This window comes from Conger conger, chromosome 3 (genome assembly GCF_963514075.1).
Source record: "Conger conger chromosome 3, fConCon1.1, whole genome shotgun sequence".
Lineage (NCBI taxonomy): Eukaryota > Metazoa > Chordata > Actinopteri > Anguilliformes > Congridae > Conger > Conger conger.
The window spans coordinates 34134761-34149873 of record NC_083762.1 but is presented as its reverse complement, the minus strand read 5'-3'; positions in this window follow the sequence as shown (position 1 = coordinate 34149873).

The following is a 15113-nucleotide window of genomic DNA, read 5'->3' as shown; positions in this document are numbered from 1 at the left end:
GTCCTTTGCATTCATTCCTTTTCTCAGGGCACAATTTTCAATCACGATGGTAAAATTATATACCATTTGAAAGCGTTAAAACTCTTGGTTCTATCTGTATAACCTATTTTAAGATTGCTTTAGCAACAATAGTTCTTTATTTTGTAACATGTGGGTTGTAACTCTTCTGTAACTTTGTTTTAGTAATATTTGGAGTAATTCTGACTCTTGGAAAACAAACCCCAAAGAGACCAGCATTATGCCTGCAGTCAAAAGGGTTGCAGAATAGTAACCATTTTATTTTTGGCATGTAATTTTTAAGCTTGTGTTAAGAAAAGGGACTAATAATTAAAATCTAAATATAAAATCTAATAATTTCATATTGTTCCTTATCTCACTTTCAAGGCGATATTATTCAAGACAGAAAAGAAAGAAAAGAAGAACAGAATTTCCTTCTATTGTTTTTCAGGAGTTGAATTAGTTGATTAGAAAAATGCATCCTTCTTATTTATAATAAATGAGGCACCCAGAATTTGACTACCAGTCCCAGTCTGCATTGCACAGTGGGGATTTGATCCGAGACCACGGGGATCATCTGTGCATCACACCTTGCTGCCTTGAGCAACCCAGCATCCCAGGGTTTACCTTGTTGACACAGTGCTTTTATTTGTAGTTCATTTTCATTCCCATCTCTCGCTTCAGGTATCACCATTTTACACTCCTTTAAGGTGCACACACAGTTATCATTAACAGCCAACAGTGACCTGTGGAGATGACCAATCATATTGTTTGGTTTTATATCCCCAAAGACCCTGTCCTGTCTTACTGAATTAGAGTGACAGCGCTGTAGTTTATTTCAGAGACTTCACGCAAAAAAGATCCCACAGCGCTCTAAATCACATTTACGGGATATATTACTGTGGACAGTCGATAGTCGACAGTTTTACAGCAAACTGAGCATCAAGCTGAGAGAGCAGAGGCTCTGTGCTCCTACAGCAATATAAATCACAACAATTTCATTAAGTCTGCTGAAAAACTGAGATCAACTGTTGTACCCCATTATTCACTATACATACATAGGATTAAATACCAGACCAATCAATCTCCACAAAAATGGACAACTAATGCAGGTTCATCGTGATATTTTATGTACTTTGGCTACACATCATTAAAAATAAAATCAATCATTAACAGTATCTTGTCCTTTCTAATCTTCCACCCCTCTATCTTTGTTTAGCAGCATCCAGTTTTTTTCTCACTCTCCTATAGTATAAGCTATGCGATGGCTTGTGTGTGTGTGTGTGTGTGTGTGTGTGTGTGTGTGTTGTGAGATCCCAGGTCAAAAAAGCAGGCAGCAAAAGGTTTTTAGTGAAAAAATTCATTCAAAAGTTAATTTATTCTCACAAAAGAAAACAGTGAAGGGCAAGGGGCGGTGGGAAAGAACAAAAAACAGCCAATCCAAAGCTTCCGGCTGGTGGGTTCCCGGTCCCCGAGCTTTCCTTGGGTTAGTGGGCTCAGTACTACTCCGGGCTTGTGGCAAACTGGAGAAAGATCACAAAACTTCAGCACAGTCACAAAATTCACCATTGCACTTCACTTAGCTCTTTAGGATTCCTATCCTTAAAGCTCTTGGCCTCATCACTCCAAAGCCCATCTGTGCTTGAGGGGGTGTGGCCAGGAGCAGTTCACAATCACCAGGTGTGCCTCGTTGGGTCCTGATGAGCTTCAATTATTCAATTATTGTCCTCAAGACTGGTACTGCGTTTCTCTCCATGGTCCTAAAGCCCTCCAGCATCTCAGTAGGAAAATACCTTCCCTCAATCACATGACCAAGAGGTATCCTCCAGCGGCAGGCCCTTGATGAGGGCCAGGTTGGCCCAGTGGTACCCCAAGGGCACCTCGGGGGGCCACAGTGTGCGCATGTAAGCACATCGTGGGTGCCAGAAAGAGGTAGGCCAGGGGCCCCCTCACTTTTATTTTGAATGCCAATAAGTCTCTCAGCTTAACTGATTATTCAGTATAATTCAATCAAATGTCAATTCAATTCAATTCAATTTCTGCTAAATGAACAGAGAAAGAACAGAGAATTCTGCCTGTGTATGAGTCTTTACAAAAGGAGGGATGGGTGGCACAATCTTCTGTTATTATGTCTTGTTTCTTCTTATATTTTCTTTATATCTTCTTATATCTTTCCTTTTTAAAGAATTCCCTCCAGCCTCAATACAATATAAATATTTTGACAGTTGGTGTGTAGAGGATATTAGAGAGCTAGTACCCAGCATTCAAAGCTTATTGACTTTGTGTAAACTGCCAAGAGCTGCGTCCTCTTTCCATCAATGCTTGAAGGTGGAGATCGGTGAAAATGACCTTGAGACAGGAAGTAAGGCATATCAACCAAATGGAAGGAACAAATGACAAAACAAATGACAAAACGGAGGGGTTCCACTGCCTGTTCAGAGAACGCACAGTATGGCTGAGATTAAGCTTAGGTTCAAGGAGATTAGGTATCTTGGCAGTTCATTCACTAATATTTCAGAGCTTCACAGTATTTGGGGCCCAAAACTGAAGTGTATCTCAAGGCTGCAAAGTTTCTGTCTTATGTCAAGTTAGACTACACCGTCATTATCTATCTCTCTTGCTCTCTCTCTCTCATGACTGTAGTTGATTTATATCTGAAGTACTCTCCTCTTCATTGCCAAGGTTGAGAAAAGCTCCATTAATCTGTCATGGATTTTAATCCCCTCATAGATGAGGTTCAAGCTACTATGGCAAAGTAAATAAAAACACTTCCATCACTGCCAGCTTTGTGTTGTGTTATCATTCTTTATCTCTCTCATTAGATAGATCATAAAAGTTTTTTCGATATTTTATGAACAATTTCCCAATTTAAAGAATAAACACACCATTACCAACCTTCACACCAGCCTCCATTTGCATTCCTCCTTTATAGGGAAACAGTTCAGAGCTGACAGTGTCTGGTTCTGGTTGTCTGGCCTTGTGTTACATTGCTGGCAGAGAGCACAATTTGGAGCTGCACCAAGCCAGTGCCCTGAGAGGGGGGACCTGTAATTAACCTGCAGTCCATCGCCACCACACCACCCTGAGGCACAAAATCACTGCTGTCTGCCCAACAAGACAGGAAAGGACAGTCCCCTCACCAGCTTTAAACACGTTTTAAGGGGAGATTGTGTTTCTGTGTGTGTGTGTGCATTCTTAGAAAAGGTACAAAAAGTGCCTAAAAAGGAACAAATGCTTGTTGCTGGGGCAGTATCCTATCCTATCCATACCTTAGCCAGCAATATATCATTCATTTGTACCATTTTTGCTTGGAAGAAGTAAGCATTTGTACCCAACAAGAACATTATTTTACTTTGTGTGTAGATTTGGGAAAGTTGATCCTCCACTTTATTTCTTATAGTGGGTGTGTGTGTGTGTGTGTGTCCGTGCATGTACGTGTGTGTGCACATGTGTGTGAGAGAGATCAAGAGATAGAGAGAGAATTTATTCTTTTTATTTTTTATATTTTATGCTAATCTCATCCAACATATGCAAAAAATGTGTTACATGATCTCCTTTAGTTTGTGCAGTAAAGGCTTCAGTATAAACTTTGGTAGGTCATATGAGTTTACATAAAATATACAAAATCAGCGTAAATGTATCAGGAGTTGATTCATATCTTGCTGCATCTCTGCATCTCTCTCTCTCTCTCTCTCTCTCTCTCTCTCTCTCTCTCTCTCTCTCTCTCTCTCTCTCTCTCTCTCTCTCTCTCCTGCTCAGTGTTGTGTTTCTGCTCTCTGTGATGGCTCTCTCCTTGGATGTACCTGATGTGTTTTTTACTTAGGTCTTAGGTTTACTTAGGTACAGGGTAAGATCCTATTTCTCTGCCTGAGGATCCTGGCTAAAAGGGGCTGAAATGAGCATCTGGAAAGGAGGCGCCTTGCTAATTTCAGAGAGAATCAATCAATCAATCAGGCTTTATTTATTGAGCACATTTCTTACAAATTTGCAACAAAATGTGCTGAACACAACCAAAAACAAAGAACATAAAAATCAGGTTATTCGTAAAAAACAAAATAAAATGTAATGGTTTCAATTAATATTAAAAGGTTTAGGGTTACCTGCAATGGGTCAGAAGGGGAAAAAATATGGCAGTTACTGTTTAAATTCGCAAAGAGGTCTCTAGTATTAAATCATGAAGGATTTTTCAATCACCAAGCCTTTCTTGCTAATAGCTGCCAATTTAACCTGGTTCCACAAGAGGGCCCCTCTCGATCACGTCTGTTCTCTATCCTGGGCCCCCAGTGATGGAACGACCCCTCCACTATAATACTCACAGCAGAGTCACTACCCATCTTCCATTGCAGATTGAAAATGCAAATATTCAACCTGTACACGGCTCGCCTAATACTGAACTCAGCCGTACCTATATTATATCTAAATCTAGATATTTGATTCTTAATAATTCTACTTTTACTATTTCCCTTTTGCGCCTACTGTGGCATCTCAATTTATGTTGAAAGATTATGTATTGGTGACTGTTGTAGTTTTGAGTCTGATGATTCAGCATCAGCACTGTTCCTTGCCTCAACCCAATGATGCAAGTCTCGCTGGCTAAGGGCTAAATGCATAAATAAGGCATTTAATATTATGAAGAAGAAATATAATGGTTGTATTTGGAAGAACTATAATGGAAACAGTGAAAAATAAGTACTAAACTTGTTTGATGAGTTACTCAATTCTCCACACAGTTCTCCACCAGCAGAGGGTGGTGGAGGACCACGGATTGGGCAGTAGGGTTGAGTCAGCGAGGGATCATCTGTTGCACTGAGCGAGCTCTCAGGCCAGCCCAGGCGTGGCGCTCCTTTCTGCAGCATGTGAACATGGTGCTGCTCTTGGGATGACACTGTTCTTTCTGCTGTGTGTGGATTAGCCGCGAGGGACAGAAACGGGCGGCATGTCTGTGGTCTCCAGCCTGTCCGTGAGCCTGTATTCCAGGTCGCTTCGCACCATCCCCCCTCAGTCTTCCAGCCACACTGATGATATCAAGCAGGCTAAAGGCTAATGGCATCTTTTATTTCAATTTGTATCTTTTGTACATTACCATACAGTTATTTAGCTGATGCCTTTATTGAAAAAAATAATAATACATGTATTAGACAAAGCAGGGGCTAATCCCTGTGGAGCAATGTGAGGTTACAGGCTTTCCTCAAGGGCCCAACAGCTGCACTGATCTTATTGTGGCTGCACTGCCCTGCTGGACAAAACAGCTGGTAGCTGGTTGACCAGTTAGACCAGCTCTATACTCAACATGATTTGACCAGCTGAAGCTATCTTTTGAAACAGCTGGTAGCTGGTATTTCAAGCTGGTCATAGCTGGATTTTACACCAGGGTGGGGCTTGAACCACAAACATTCCGGGTCCCAGTCAAGAAACTTGACCACTAGGCTATAGGCTGACCCCTTTTGTACTTGTCATTGTTTATTTGCATTTAAACTACTGGCATTATTTCCCAAATGTCTCACTTAAATATGTTTGGAGTGTTTTCATGTAATACCCCCTTCACTTTGTATAGCTATTGTAGGCAAATGCACTTGCATTTGAAAGATTTTAAGTGTTAACGTATTATAGACCTATTCACGCTCAGTGGCTTATTTGCCTTTGGCACTCTTACCCTCAGATGTCTATTAAAATTGAATTTGTCTCTCTTATAATAGATATTTAAAAACGGATGTCTCCTTATGTTTGTAAATCCCTTGGAAAAGGGTTATTTATTCACGCTAGGTAATTTGTGGTGTCTGGCTCGCATGATAAAAGTTTAATGTCTGACGAGGTGTCTAATTAACTCAGAGGTTTATTTTGGAATACATTACACCTTTTTCTTAACCAGTTGTGTTCACAAATTACACATAAATCTGTCATTGGTTTCAACCGTGATTTGTTATTCATTCCAGACTCTAATCTTGTCAACTTAAGGCGAAATTAATTAAGTACTACTGGTGAAAAATATTTTGACCGATCTGCAGACGGTGACATTTAATTGCCTCGATCCCATAGCAATGTGGCTATAAATGTAATCATCTTCTAGGGCATTTGTCATACTCTGGATATTTCAGTGTGACTCCCAGACTTGTGAGAGTGTTTGGATGATTAGATTAGTCTTGGCCACGAGCATACACTAAACTCTGCTGGCAAGAAACAAGGTCATGATGACTCTCCTAAAAAGTAAGGTAGTTTCAGCTGCGCCCATAGATATTATTATTATTATTATTTCTTAATGTAAAAACTTATTTGCATACTGTATCACACTCCACCGTGGATTGCACACATAGCTGAATTTTTTGGACTATCTTCCATTCTAGCTCTAGCTATTCACTGAAGATACTGGGGTGAAGTGGCACGATCAAGGGAATTCAGCGCTACAACCATCTGACTAGAAATTCCCATTTCCCTCCCACTACACCACAGTAACGCTTTGGTATTTTGGCAGGGTCTGTAAGTAACCTAATTTAGCTTGAGCGGGATTCGAATGAAGCCTTGCATTCTGACAAACGTCAAAATAAAAATACGAAACCCTCTCTCTTACTTGTGCATCGACTTAAATTATACTTAAGTAAACACGGCCCAGCACACACACTCATTCTTCAGGACCACTGACTCGCACAATTTACAATTTATTCTACTTTTTCTTACCCCCCACCAAACCCCCCCTCCCCACACTCTCGCTCTTTCTGTGCGAATAACTCTTAATGGGTTTAGCATATTGACACAAGCTGAACGGCAGAAGGAAAACAAGGCTGCGGTGAATTAGAGTCGCAGGCCATGAAGCTCAAAGAATCTCTGTGGTTTTGGGTTTGATACTTGGGTTCGCCGGCTCCAGAGGGGAGGTGGGACGCCTCGGGCTGGCGGATTCGGTGCGTGCCAGAGGCCTGACTTGTGGCTCTGGCTCGACTCTGGACCTGAAAAAGAGGCTCAGCGGCTCTTTGCAGCAAAGCAGGAAACCTGGCATCAGGGCCCTCTGACTCAGTCACTTGGCACAGGTATCTGTCAAAGAGCCCAATCAGACCAACAACAGACGGGTAGGGAACTCTTTACCAAACTCACAAAGTACATGGAACAGGGATTATATTATACCACCCCCACCAGGGGCTTCTTTATGGATAGTTACTCAGTGCTGTCCGTCTGTCAAACAGAGGCATTAATCATTAAATCATGGTTTATATGACATAATAGCCACAATCATGAGAGAGGCAGTTTGGGATTTATGGAGTAATGGGAAATGGAAACGACATTGGCATGTAGTGCAGTGAAAAGAAAGGCGAGGTTTAGATTTTATGCCCTCATGATTATACTGTATATGCGGGCATGAGTGTGTGTGTGTGTGTGTGTGTGTGTGTGTGTGTATGTGTGTGTGCATGCATACGTGCATGTGTGTGAGAAAGAACGAGAGTGTGCACATAAACACACACTTACGCAAAGCCACACTCCGGAAAATTCTGTGGGGTAAAGAAGGAAGCCAGTTTGGTATGAGACTGAGGGGATTTCAGTGGGGTTAAATAAAGCAGTTAAGCCAGTCTTTTTAATGCCCATGTCCAGTAGGACAGGCTATGTCACTCAGTCTCACAGCAGCCAGCAAACAACAGGCCTCCCAGCTGAAGACATGAGCTCAGTCCTGTAGATACTCCCAAAGTGTAGTTCATAGCTTTAAATCATAAAGTTGTTGGCATGCTTTGGCATGAACAGCTGGCAATTTGTCCAATTGGTATTGTCATTACATTTACACATCCCATGACCTCATCTGAAGATATACAAACTCATCAGTCAGAAAAACGGTCATGGCGGGCCGTTGCCACAGCCGTCGAAGGCTTGGCGCAAACATTCAACGCTTTTGCTATTATATTTTTTTCTGATTTATGATTGATGTGCACGTTGCTCTTTTCTCTAATTAAATCCGCTTCACTGTCCCGGATCGTCTCATAACCAGCACAGATGTGCGAGTGAAAGAAGCTGAGAAAAGATGTCTGGTGTGTTTCTGGCAGCTGGACTGAGGCCTCGGATGGGGGGTGTGTGTGGTGAGGCTTGTGCAGTGAGGGCACGGGGCCGGAGTGTTGTGTCACAGTTCAGTTCAGTGGCTGGGCACCAGAGACTCCAGCCTGCAGATAAGCAGCTCCGTCTGGGCCTTTGTGTGCGTTGGCCATCTCCACCAGACTGGATTGAGTGATAATCAGAACAGCACACCTCTGAGAGCAGCCCACCCAGTGCTCCTACTCCCTTACAAATAAAGAGTGAAGTAACCTTGCTGTAAAGTGGAAATAAGCCTGTTGGTAATGATGAAAAAGGCAAGGCACGACATCCACTCTGTTGTGGCTAAAAGGCTGAATAGTAATAATAATAATAATAATAATAATAATAATAATAATAATAATAATAATATCTGAATAACTGTGTTCTTTTTCTCAGCGAATATTATTGCTTATGCTTTGGCAAGATATATCTATGGTATACCATGTCAATTAAACACTTAATTACTAAACTGAGAATGATTTGAATAGCCAGCATGCAGTGGATAATCTTCACACATCTGTGTTTACCTCAGCTGCTGTAATCTTAGAAAATAAAATGAAGGAACGAAAGAACCCCAGACAAAACAATGAACTCTTCTACAAAACGACCTTTGAAAGATGAACATGGAAAGTCCATTTACAAACAAAGAAGTGACACCGACGTTATTAGGCTGGGAAGACAGGACAACAGCTTGAGTTCTGACATCACAAAGTCTAAAAGGACGATTTAAATCATTTTGGCTGACTGCAACGTACCAAAAATACCACCTGAGAGATTTCTCATGTATACAAAAGCCTTTACGTATGTGCCAGAGAGGAAACAGGTGCTAACTTAATAGAGTAGTTAAAGCTTGAGTGTTACCCTTTCTGGGGGACTTCCTTGGGCTGAATGAAGGAGAAGAAACACAGAGACAAAGCCAGTGTGAGGGGATATAATGACTGCTTTATAATGACTACTGTAATGACTTTGTAATGACTATGACTTTGTAATCACTGTTGTAGTTAATAGAGCTGTGGAAAATATACTGATTATTATTGATACTATATTATTATTACAAATTTGTTTGTTTACTTTCGATGCAATGTGACTTACTGTATCCAGCATACACCGATGAGGCAAAACATTATGACCACTCACAGATGACGCGAATGATGTTGATTATCTCGGAACAATGGTGCTTGTCAAGGTCGGGGATATATATTAGATCCTAAGCGAAATGCTGGTTTGTGTAGTCGATGTGTTGGATGCCGGAGAAATGGGCAGGCGTAAAGACCTGAGCGACTTTGACATGGGCCAAATCACTATGGCCAGACCGGGTTGGAGTATCTCGAAACGGCAAGGCTTGTGGGATGCTCCCAGTAAGCAGTCGTGAGTACCTACTCACAGACGTCCAAGGAGGGACAAGCCATGACCTGGCAACAGGGTGTTGGGAGCCCAAGGCTCATCGATGTGCCAGAGCAATGAAGGCTATCCCGTCGGGTCCAAACTGACAGAAGGGCTACTGTGGCACAAGAAAATGTTAATGATGGTTACGGGAGGAATGTGTCACAACACAGTGTATCCACCCTGCTGTGTATGGGGCTTTTTAGCCACAGACCAGTCAGAGTGCCCATGCTAACCCCTGCCCAGCATCGAATGTGCCTACAATGGGCACGTGAGTGTCAGAACTGGAGCAATGGAAAAAGGTCGCCTGGTCCAATGAGTCCCGCTTCTTTTACATCATGTGGACGGCTGGATAGTGTTTTCCGTTTACCTGGGGAAGAAATCGCACCAGAATGCACTGTGGGAACAAGACAAGCAGGTGGAGGGAGTGTGATGCTCTAGGTCAGGGGTCGGCAACCCTGGTCCTGGAGAGCCGCAGGGTGTGCTGGCTTTCGTCTCCACCTTAAAATAAGCAACCGATTCAGACCCAAGAAACCAGGTGAGATGAGTTAACTGTGTAATCAACGGCTTTCATTGATCAATTAATCATTAATCAATTAAGTAACAACGAAAGCCAGCACACCCTGCGGCTCTCCAGGACCAGGGTTGCCGACCCCTGCTCTAGGTAATGTTCTGCCGGATCCGGGCATTCATGTGGGACATCAATTTGACATGTTCCACCTACCTAAACATCATGGTGGACCAGGTAGACCCCTTCATGGCAATGATATTCCCCGATGGCAGTGGCCTCTTTCAACAGGCCCTGCTACACTGCACAAATTGTTCTGGAATAGATGGAGGAACATGATGAGGTGTTGCCCTGGCCTCCAAATTCCCCAGATCTCAATCTGATTGAGCATCTGTAGGATGTGCTGGAACAAGTCCAATCCATGGTGGCTCCACCATGCAACTTACAGGATCTGCTGCTAACTTCTTGGTGCCAGATACCGCAGGGAACCTTCAGCGGTCTTGTAGAGTCATATATGTATAGACTATTTTATAGCTGTAGTTAGATTCCCTGGATACAATGGCCAGTGAGCAGGTGAATCATATGATTCCAAAGGACATGGCTCTGTCTTTCATAGTTAGTGCTTCAAACATAAGAAGACAGAACTCATCCTTGTATCACCGAGTCCCACACTAGCACTGCTCCTGAATTCATGTTAAACAACAAAAAAAGCCCAAACATTCCAAACGAACCACCAACCCATACATGGAAAAATTAATCCATGAGACTATTATTTCAGAAGCCATTTTGTGACCCCATAAAGTTTATGTTTTAAGGGTCTCATGTCATTTACTTTTCTAATGTCTTTAATTGGATTTTATGAATTGATTTATATACTCAGACACTCACACACACACACACACACACACACACACACGCAAACAGGCAGGCTCACTTACAAACACGCACTGAATGCAAAAATTATAACTGTGGGAATGCACTTTGATGCCAAGAGCCTGTGAATCTGAGCCTTTGATGAAATGTGTTCTCACCACAGAACTCACTCGCTGGGCTATTAATCAGAGTATCACTCCCCTGTGGGAGGAGGGGAATGAGCATTACCTCATATTTGATTTTCTTATTTCTCGTTATTGGATTTTACAGTCTTCTCATATAAGTATGAGCAGTTAAATACAGTGAAAACTACAGACGGCAACAGATAAGGGCAAAACAAATTAATATCAAGCAACGTGTCAATCATGAGAATGAAAAGGGTGCTCACAAGTCTTAATCCACTTTCAATCCAAATCCCCCAAATCTCACGTTTATAGTAGTTGCTTAGAAATGGAAAAACAGGGAGTTGGGATTGAGCCACGATGGATTATTTTTCTGAAACCGGGTCGGCTTCTATGATTCTCTCCCACGGCTGTAACATCTGAACCACGCTGGAATTTCTTAGACCTGTTGTGAACCCGGCTTCTTTCAGCTGCATCCCCGGCAGAACGCAGGTGAATAAATTCTGTTGCGGCTTCTCTCCCGCAAGCTTGCCTCTGCAGTCACTCTGACCCTTTGACCTTTCGCCTGGCCTTCACAGCATGTTGGCTATACCGCCAGATCGGTGGGGCACTGGGAAGGTAGGTGCGGGTCAGTAAACGATTGAGTAACTAATGTGCTCGATTGCACCTAATAACATCCCGAGGGCTTGTTTTTAGAGCTGCAAAAAAACTAATCGGAGAAAGGCAGGGTGAGGGGATAAACAGTCCTGTATTTCTAGCATGTCTGTTCCTGCAAGCCGTGCAGACGGTGTTGAGTGTGAGAGCAGGGTCGCGGGGTCGCGGGGTCAGCCGTCTGTGCGGTGTCAGCCCCGGCTCCTGTATCCCCGGCTCTTGTTCTCTGTCTCAGCACGTCATAAATAACGCAAAGGCCCTACCTCGTCTGGTTCAGCCAAAGGAGCAGCATTCCTTGATATCGCTGCTCTGACAGTGTTTTACGGGCTCCGAGCTCCACTTCCCCCTGAAAACCGATTTCCACTCTGGAACGCAGCCAGAGCGGCAGCCTCGACCCCCCTCTCCCCTCCTCCCCCTCCCCCATCTCTTTTCCTCCAAAGTGAGAGAGAAACAAGTCTGCCAATGTCACTGCCTTGTGAGGAGAGGGGGTGGATCCAGGTGAGAAGCGTTAGCCGTTAGTGCAACATTATCTCAGCATCATCATGCCATCAGGAACAGACTGTTGGCCAGCTTATCATTCTCAACTCTAGAGTGGGCAGCAGAGGGGGATGATCTCACATGTAACAGGAAAACACTCTTCTTTTTCAGATCTTTTTCTTCTCTTCGCTGGTAAGGTGAGTTTGAGGAAAATAATTAAAGGGTCAGAGGAAAGAGAGGGTGTGACATAAAAAGACAGAGAGGGAAAGTGAGAGAGAGAGCAGCATGCTGATTCACTCTCCCCACTTCTCCCTCTACTCCACTCACTGGCTGATGTGAAACAAATATCATTATTCGGGACAAAGCCAGCATGGACCCACTCCCAGGGTAAAACATGGCTGAAGCACCATTGACGCGCAGAGCCGCTAATGAGATTCCCAAACCGCTTTTCAAATGGGCCTGGATTTCACGCATCACCTCAGGTGGGGTTTATTGTCTGGTCTGCGGCTCCCAGAGGGCTTTACAATGATTACACACTTAAACACCAACAGTAAATCCTAAGAGCTTCATCTGCAAGACTGCTAAGAGCTTCATTACCGAGGCTTTGCATTCTTCAGCCCGTGATGTAGGCTATTTTAGGCTGCTGGGGTTGGGCAGCCCCGGGGACTGGAGAAATTAGCAATTGTAAACGAATTGGGAGAACCGTCTCCGGTGGCATTTGATGGATGACTCGCATGTCGAGAGCGCACATTTCAAGTCCTGCTCTCCTCGAACACGGGAACCCATTTCACTACACCTGTCACTACCGGAATGTTCTTGGGACAGTCTCCTTGGCGGACATGAGTCAGACTTGGTGGAACCCGGCGGTGGGGGAGAGGGGGGTAGAAATGAAAGTAATCCCGGTGGGAAGTGCAAAGGAGCATTTTCTGAACGTGCTAATTATCGAGACCTCTTGTAGGGGCGCCATTTATAAGAGGGCACTAAGCCCGGGGTAGAGTCTCTGCCCCGTTCCCCTGGCACTGTTTTCCTGAGAGCCAAATGCCCATCAGTCATTTGACGCATAGCTGCGTGGCCTTCCAGCGACAGAAACTCAGCTTCTCTCTCGCTCATCCATTACTCTCCCTTAAGGACCATTGATTTGTAAAGTGGTGTACCGTGCTAACAGTAGCAGTAAAATAAAAATGCATGAGGCAAATGAAAACACTGCCTGCTTAATTGCTCCGAGCTCTTCTACACTAAATCTATAGGCCTTTCCTCACACTACCCCGTCTCTTCATAGACTTCCTGTGGAAACCAGGGATCTTTTGTGAGCGGCTGCGAGCACAATGTGGATTTAACATTTTTGAACTTGGGAGAGGAGTCTGTATACAGCTAACTGACCCAATTAGCCAGAGTCAATGGGGAGCAAATTAAAAAGCCCTTGGGTGTGGAATCTCTCAAGAAATGCTTGTGGAATCAAAATGGTCAGGCCTTCACAAAAGACTCCGCTCCCTGGCTTTCATACGACTCTGAGCCCTCTGATTAAACTCAAGATTTTCTTTTCTCTGAAGGAGAAGGATGAGAAGGAGGGGGGTCCCTGGCTGTAGAAACGTTTAACGTCGGGCGAGACCTATTGACGCGGCTCACTGAGGTGTTAACCAGCAATCCCTACAAGACAAGAGGGAGAAAGAAATAAGAAAAGAAAAAGAAAAAAGGATCAAAAACCTTTCACGGAGTTTGGCACTAGTGAAAAACAAAACCCGCAAAATGTAACTTGCTGCTTTTCACAAATAAATAGGAAAAAAAAAAACACCTCTTGCAACATCCAAAATGGATTCAATCGGCCATCTTGCTGCGTGTCTGCGGATGAGTTCTCAGGGCTCAGACCAGGGGCCTGGACCGGCTCAGGGGCGCATACTCAATGTGTCGCTTTCCCTGACGTGAGAATCCTGAGGAGCCGCCATTCACTGCACATAGGCGATGCGTCTCCTGGCACTGAGAAGAGGGCTGTGGCTAAACTAATTACAGCCCGCTCTCTCTGCGCTTTGTGCATCGGGGCTTACAGGAACAATGGGGCCTTTAATTCTGATTGCCATTTCCCTTCGGTTATAACAGATTGGTATCGCAGAGGGTCATGAAGAACTGTCCATTAGCGTAATTAACAGTGAAATGAAACGCTCGGTCTTCCTTCATGCTGGAGTAAGCTGTGTAGCCCTTTGCCGTGTTGCCATCTTTTCCTTTTATTACACATGGACCTTCGGCTTGTTTGATTTTGTTCAGCGCTTGGTCAGTAACAAATGTAGGAGGTTTGAGGTAAATACAAATGCAAAGGCTTTGGGGGGGAGGGAGTTTGCTTTGTTTTTATCTGGTTTAAAACGCTCAGACGTTCTTGGGTTTAATTGGATTCCTCACGTGTCCTTGGCAAATAAATAATATATGTTCATGTGGGCAATAAGCACACATTGAGTGGAACTTGTCTTCAATGGATCTAGCCTTTCTCCATTGGACCTAGCCTTTCTCCATTGGACCTAGCCTTCATCCAATGGATCTAGTTGGAGCTAGCCTTCCACAATGGATCTAGCCTTGCTCATACTATATATATCACTGTTCCGGCAACTGTACAATGCAGTATTTTAGGAACATTCAACATTGTTTCCTGTCCTTCCTGTCCCTTAGAGTCAAAATTGGCTTAATGTTAAAAAGAACTGCTGAAACTCAAGAAATAACTCATGGAAAAATGGTTCTTATTTAAATCTTATTAATTATTAGTCTATTAGATCAAATCAAATCACAGTGTCATTTAACTTCACAGTGTCATTTAATTGATGAAGTCAAAAGAATTTAAAGATAAGTCAACTTCATATTTGAGCTAAATTCATGCAGCCAGATTTCAGATTCAGTTTTAATTACTGAATACATTTGAATTAAATATCTTACTTTAATAATTCAGCTGTTATTCCTGTTAGTTACATGTGGCCTATTTATAAAGGCAATACAATCTTATGTAATAAGAATGTGATAAATGCATAAACTAACGGTTTAGGAATTTTTAGTATTTGATTTAAATGTGCTTCTTGTTT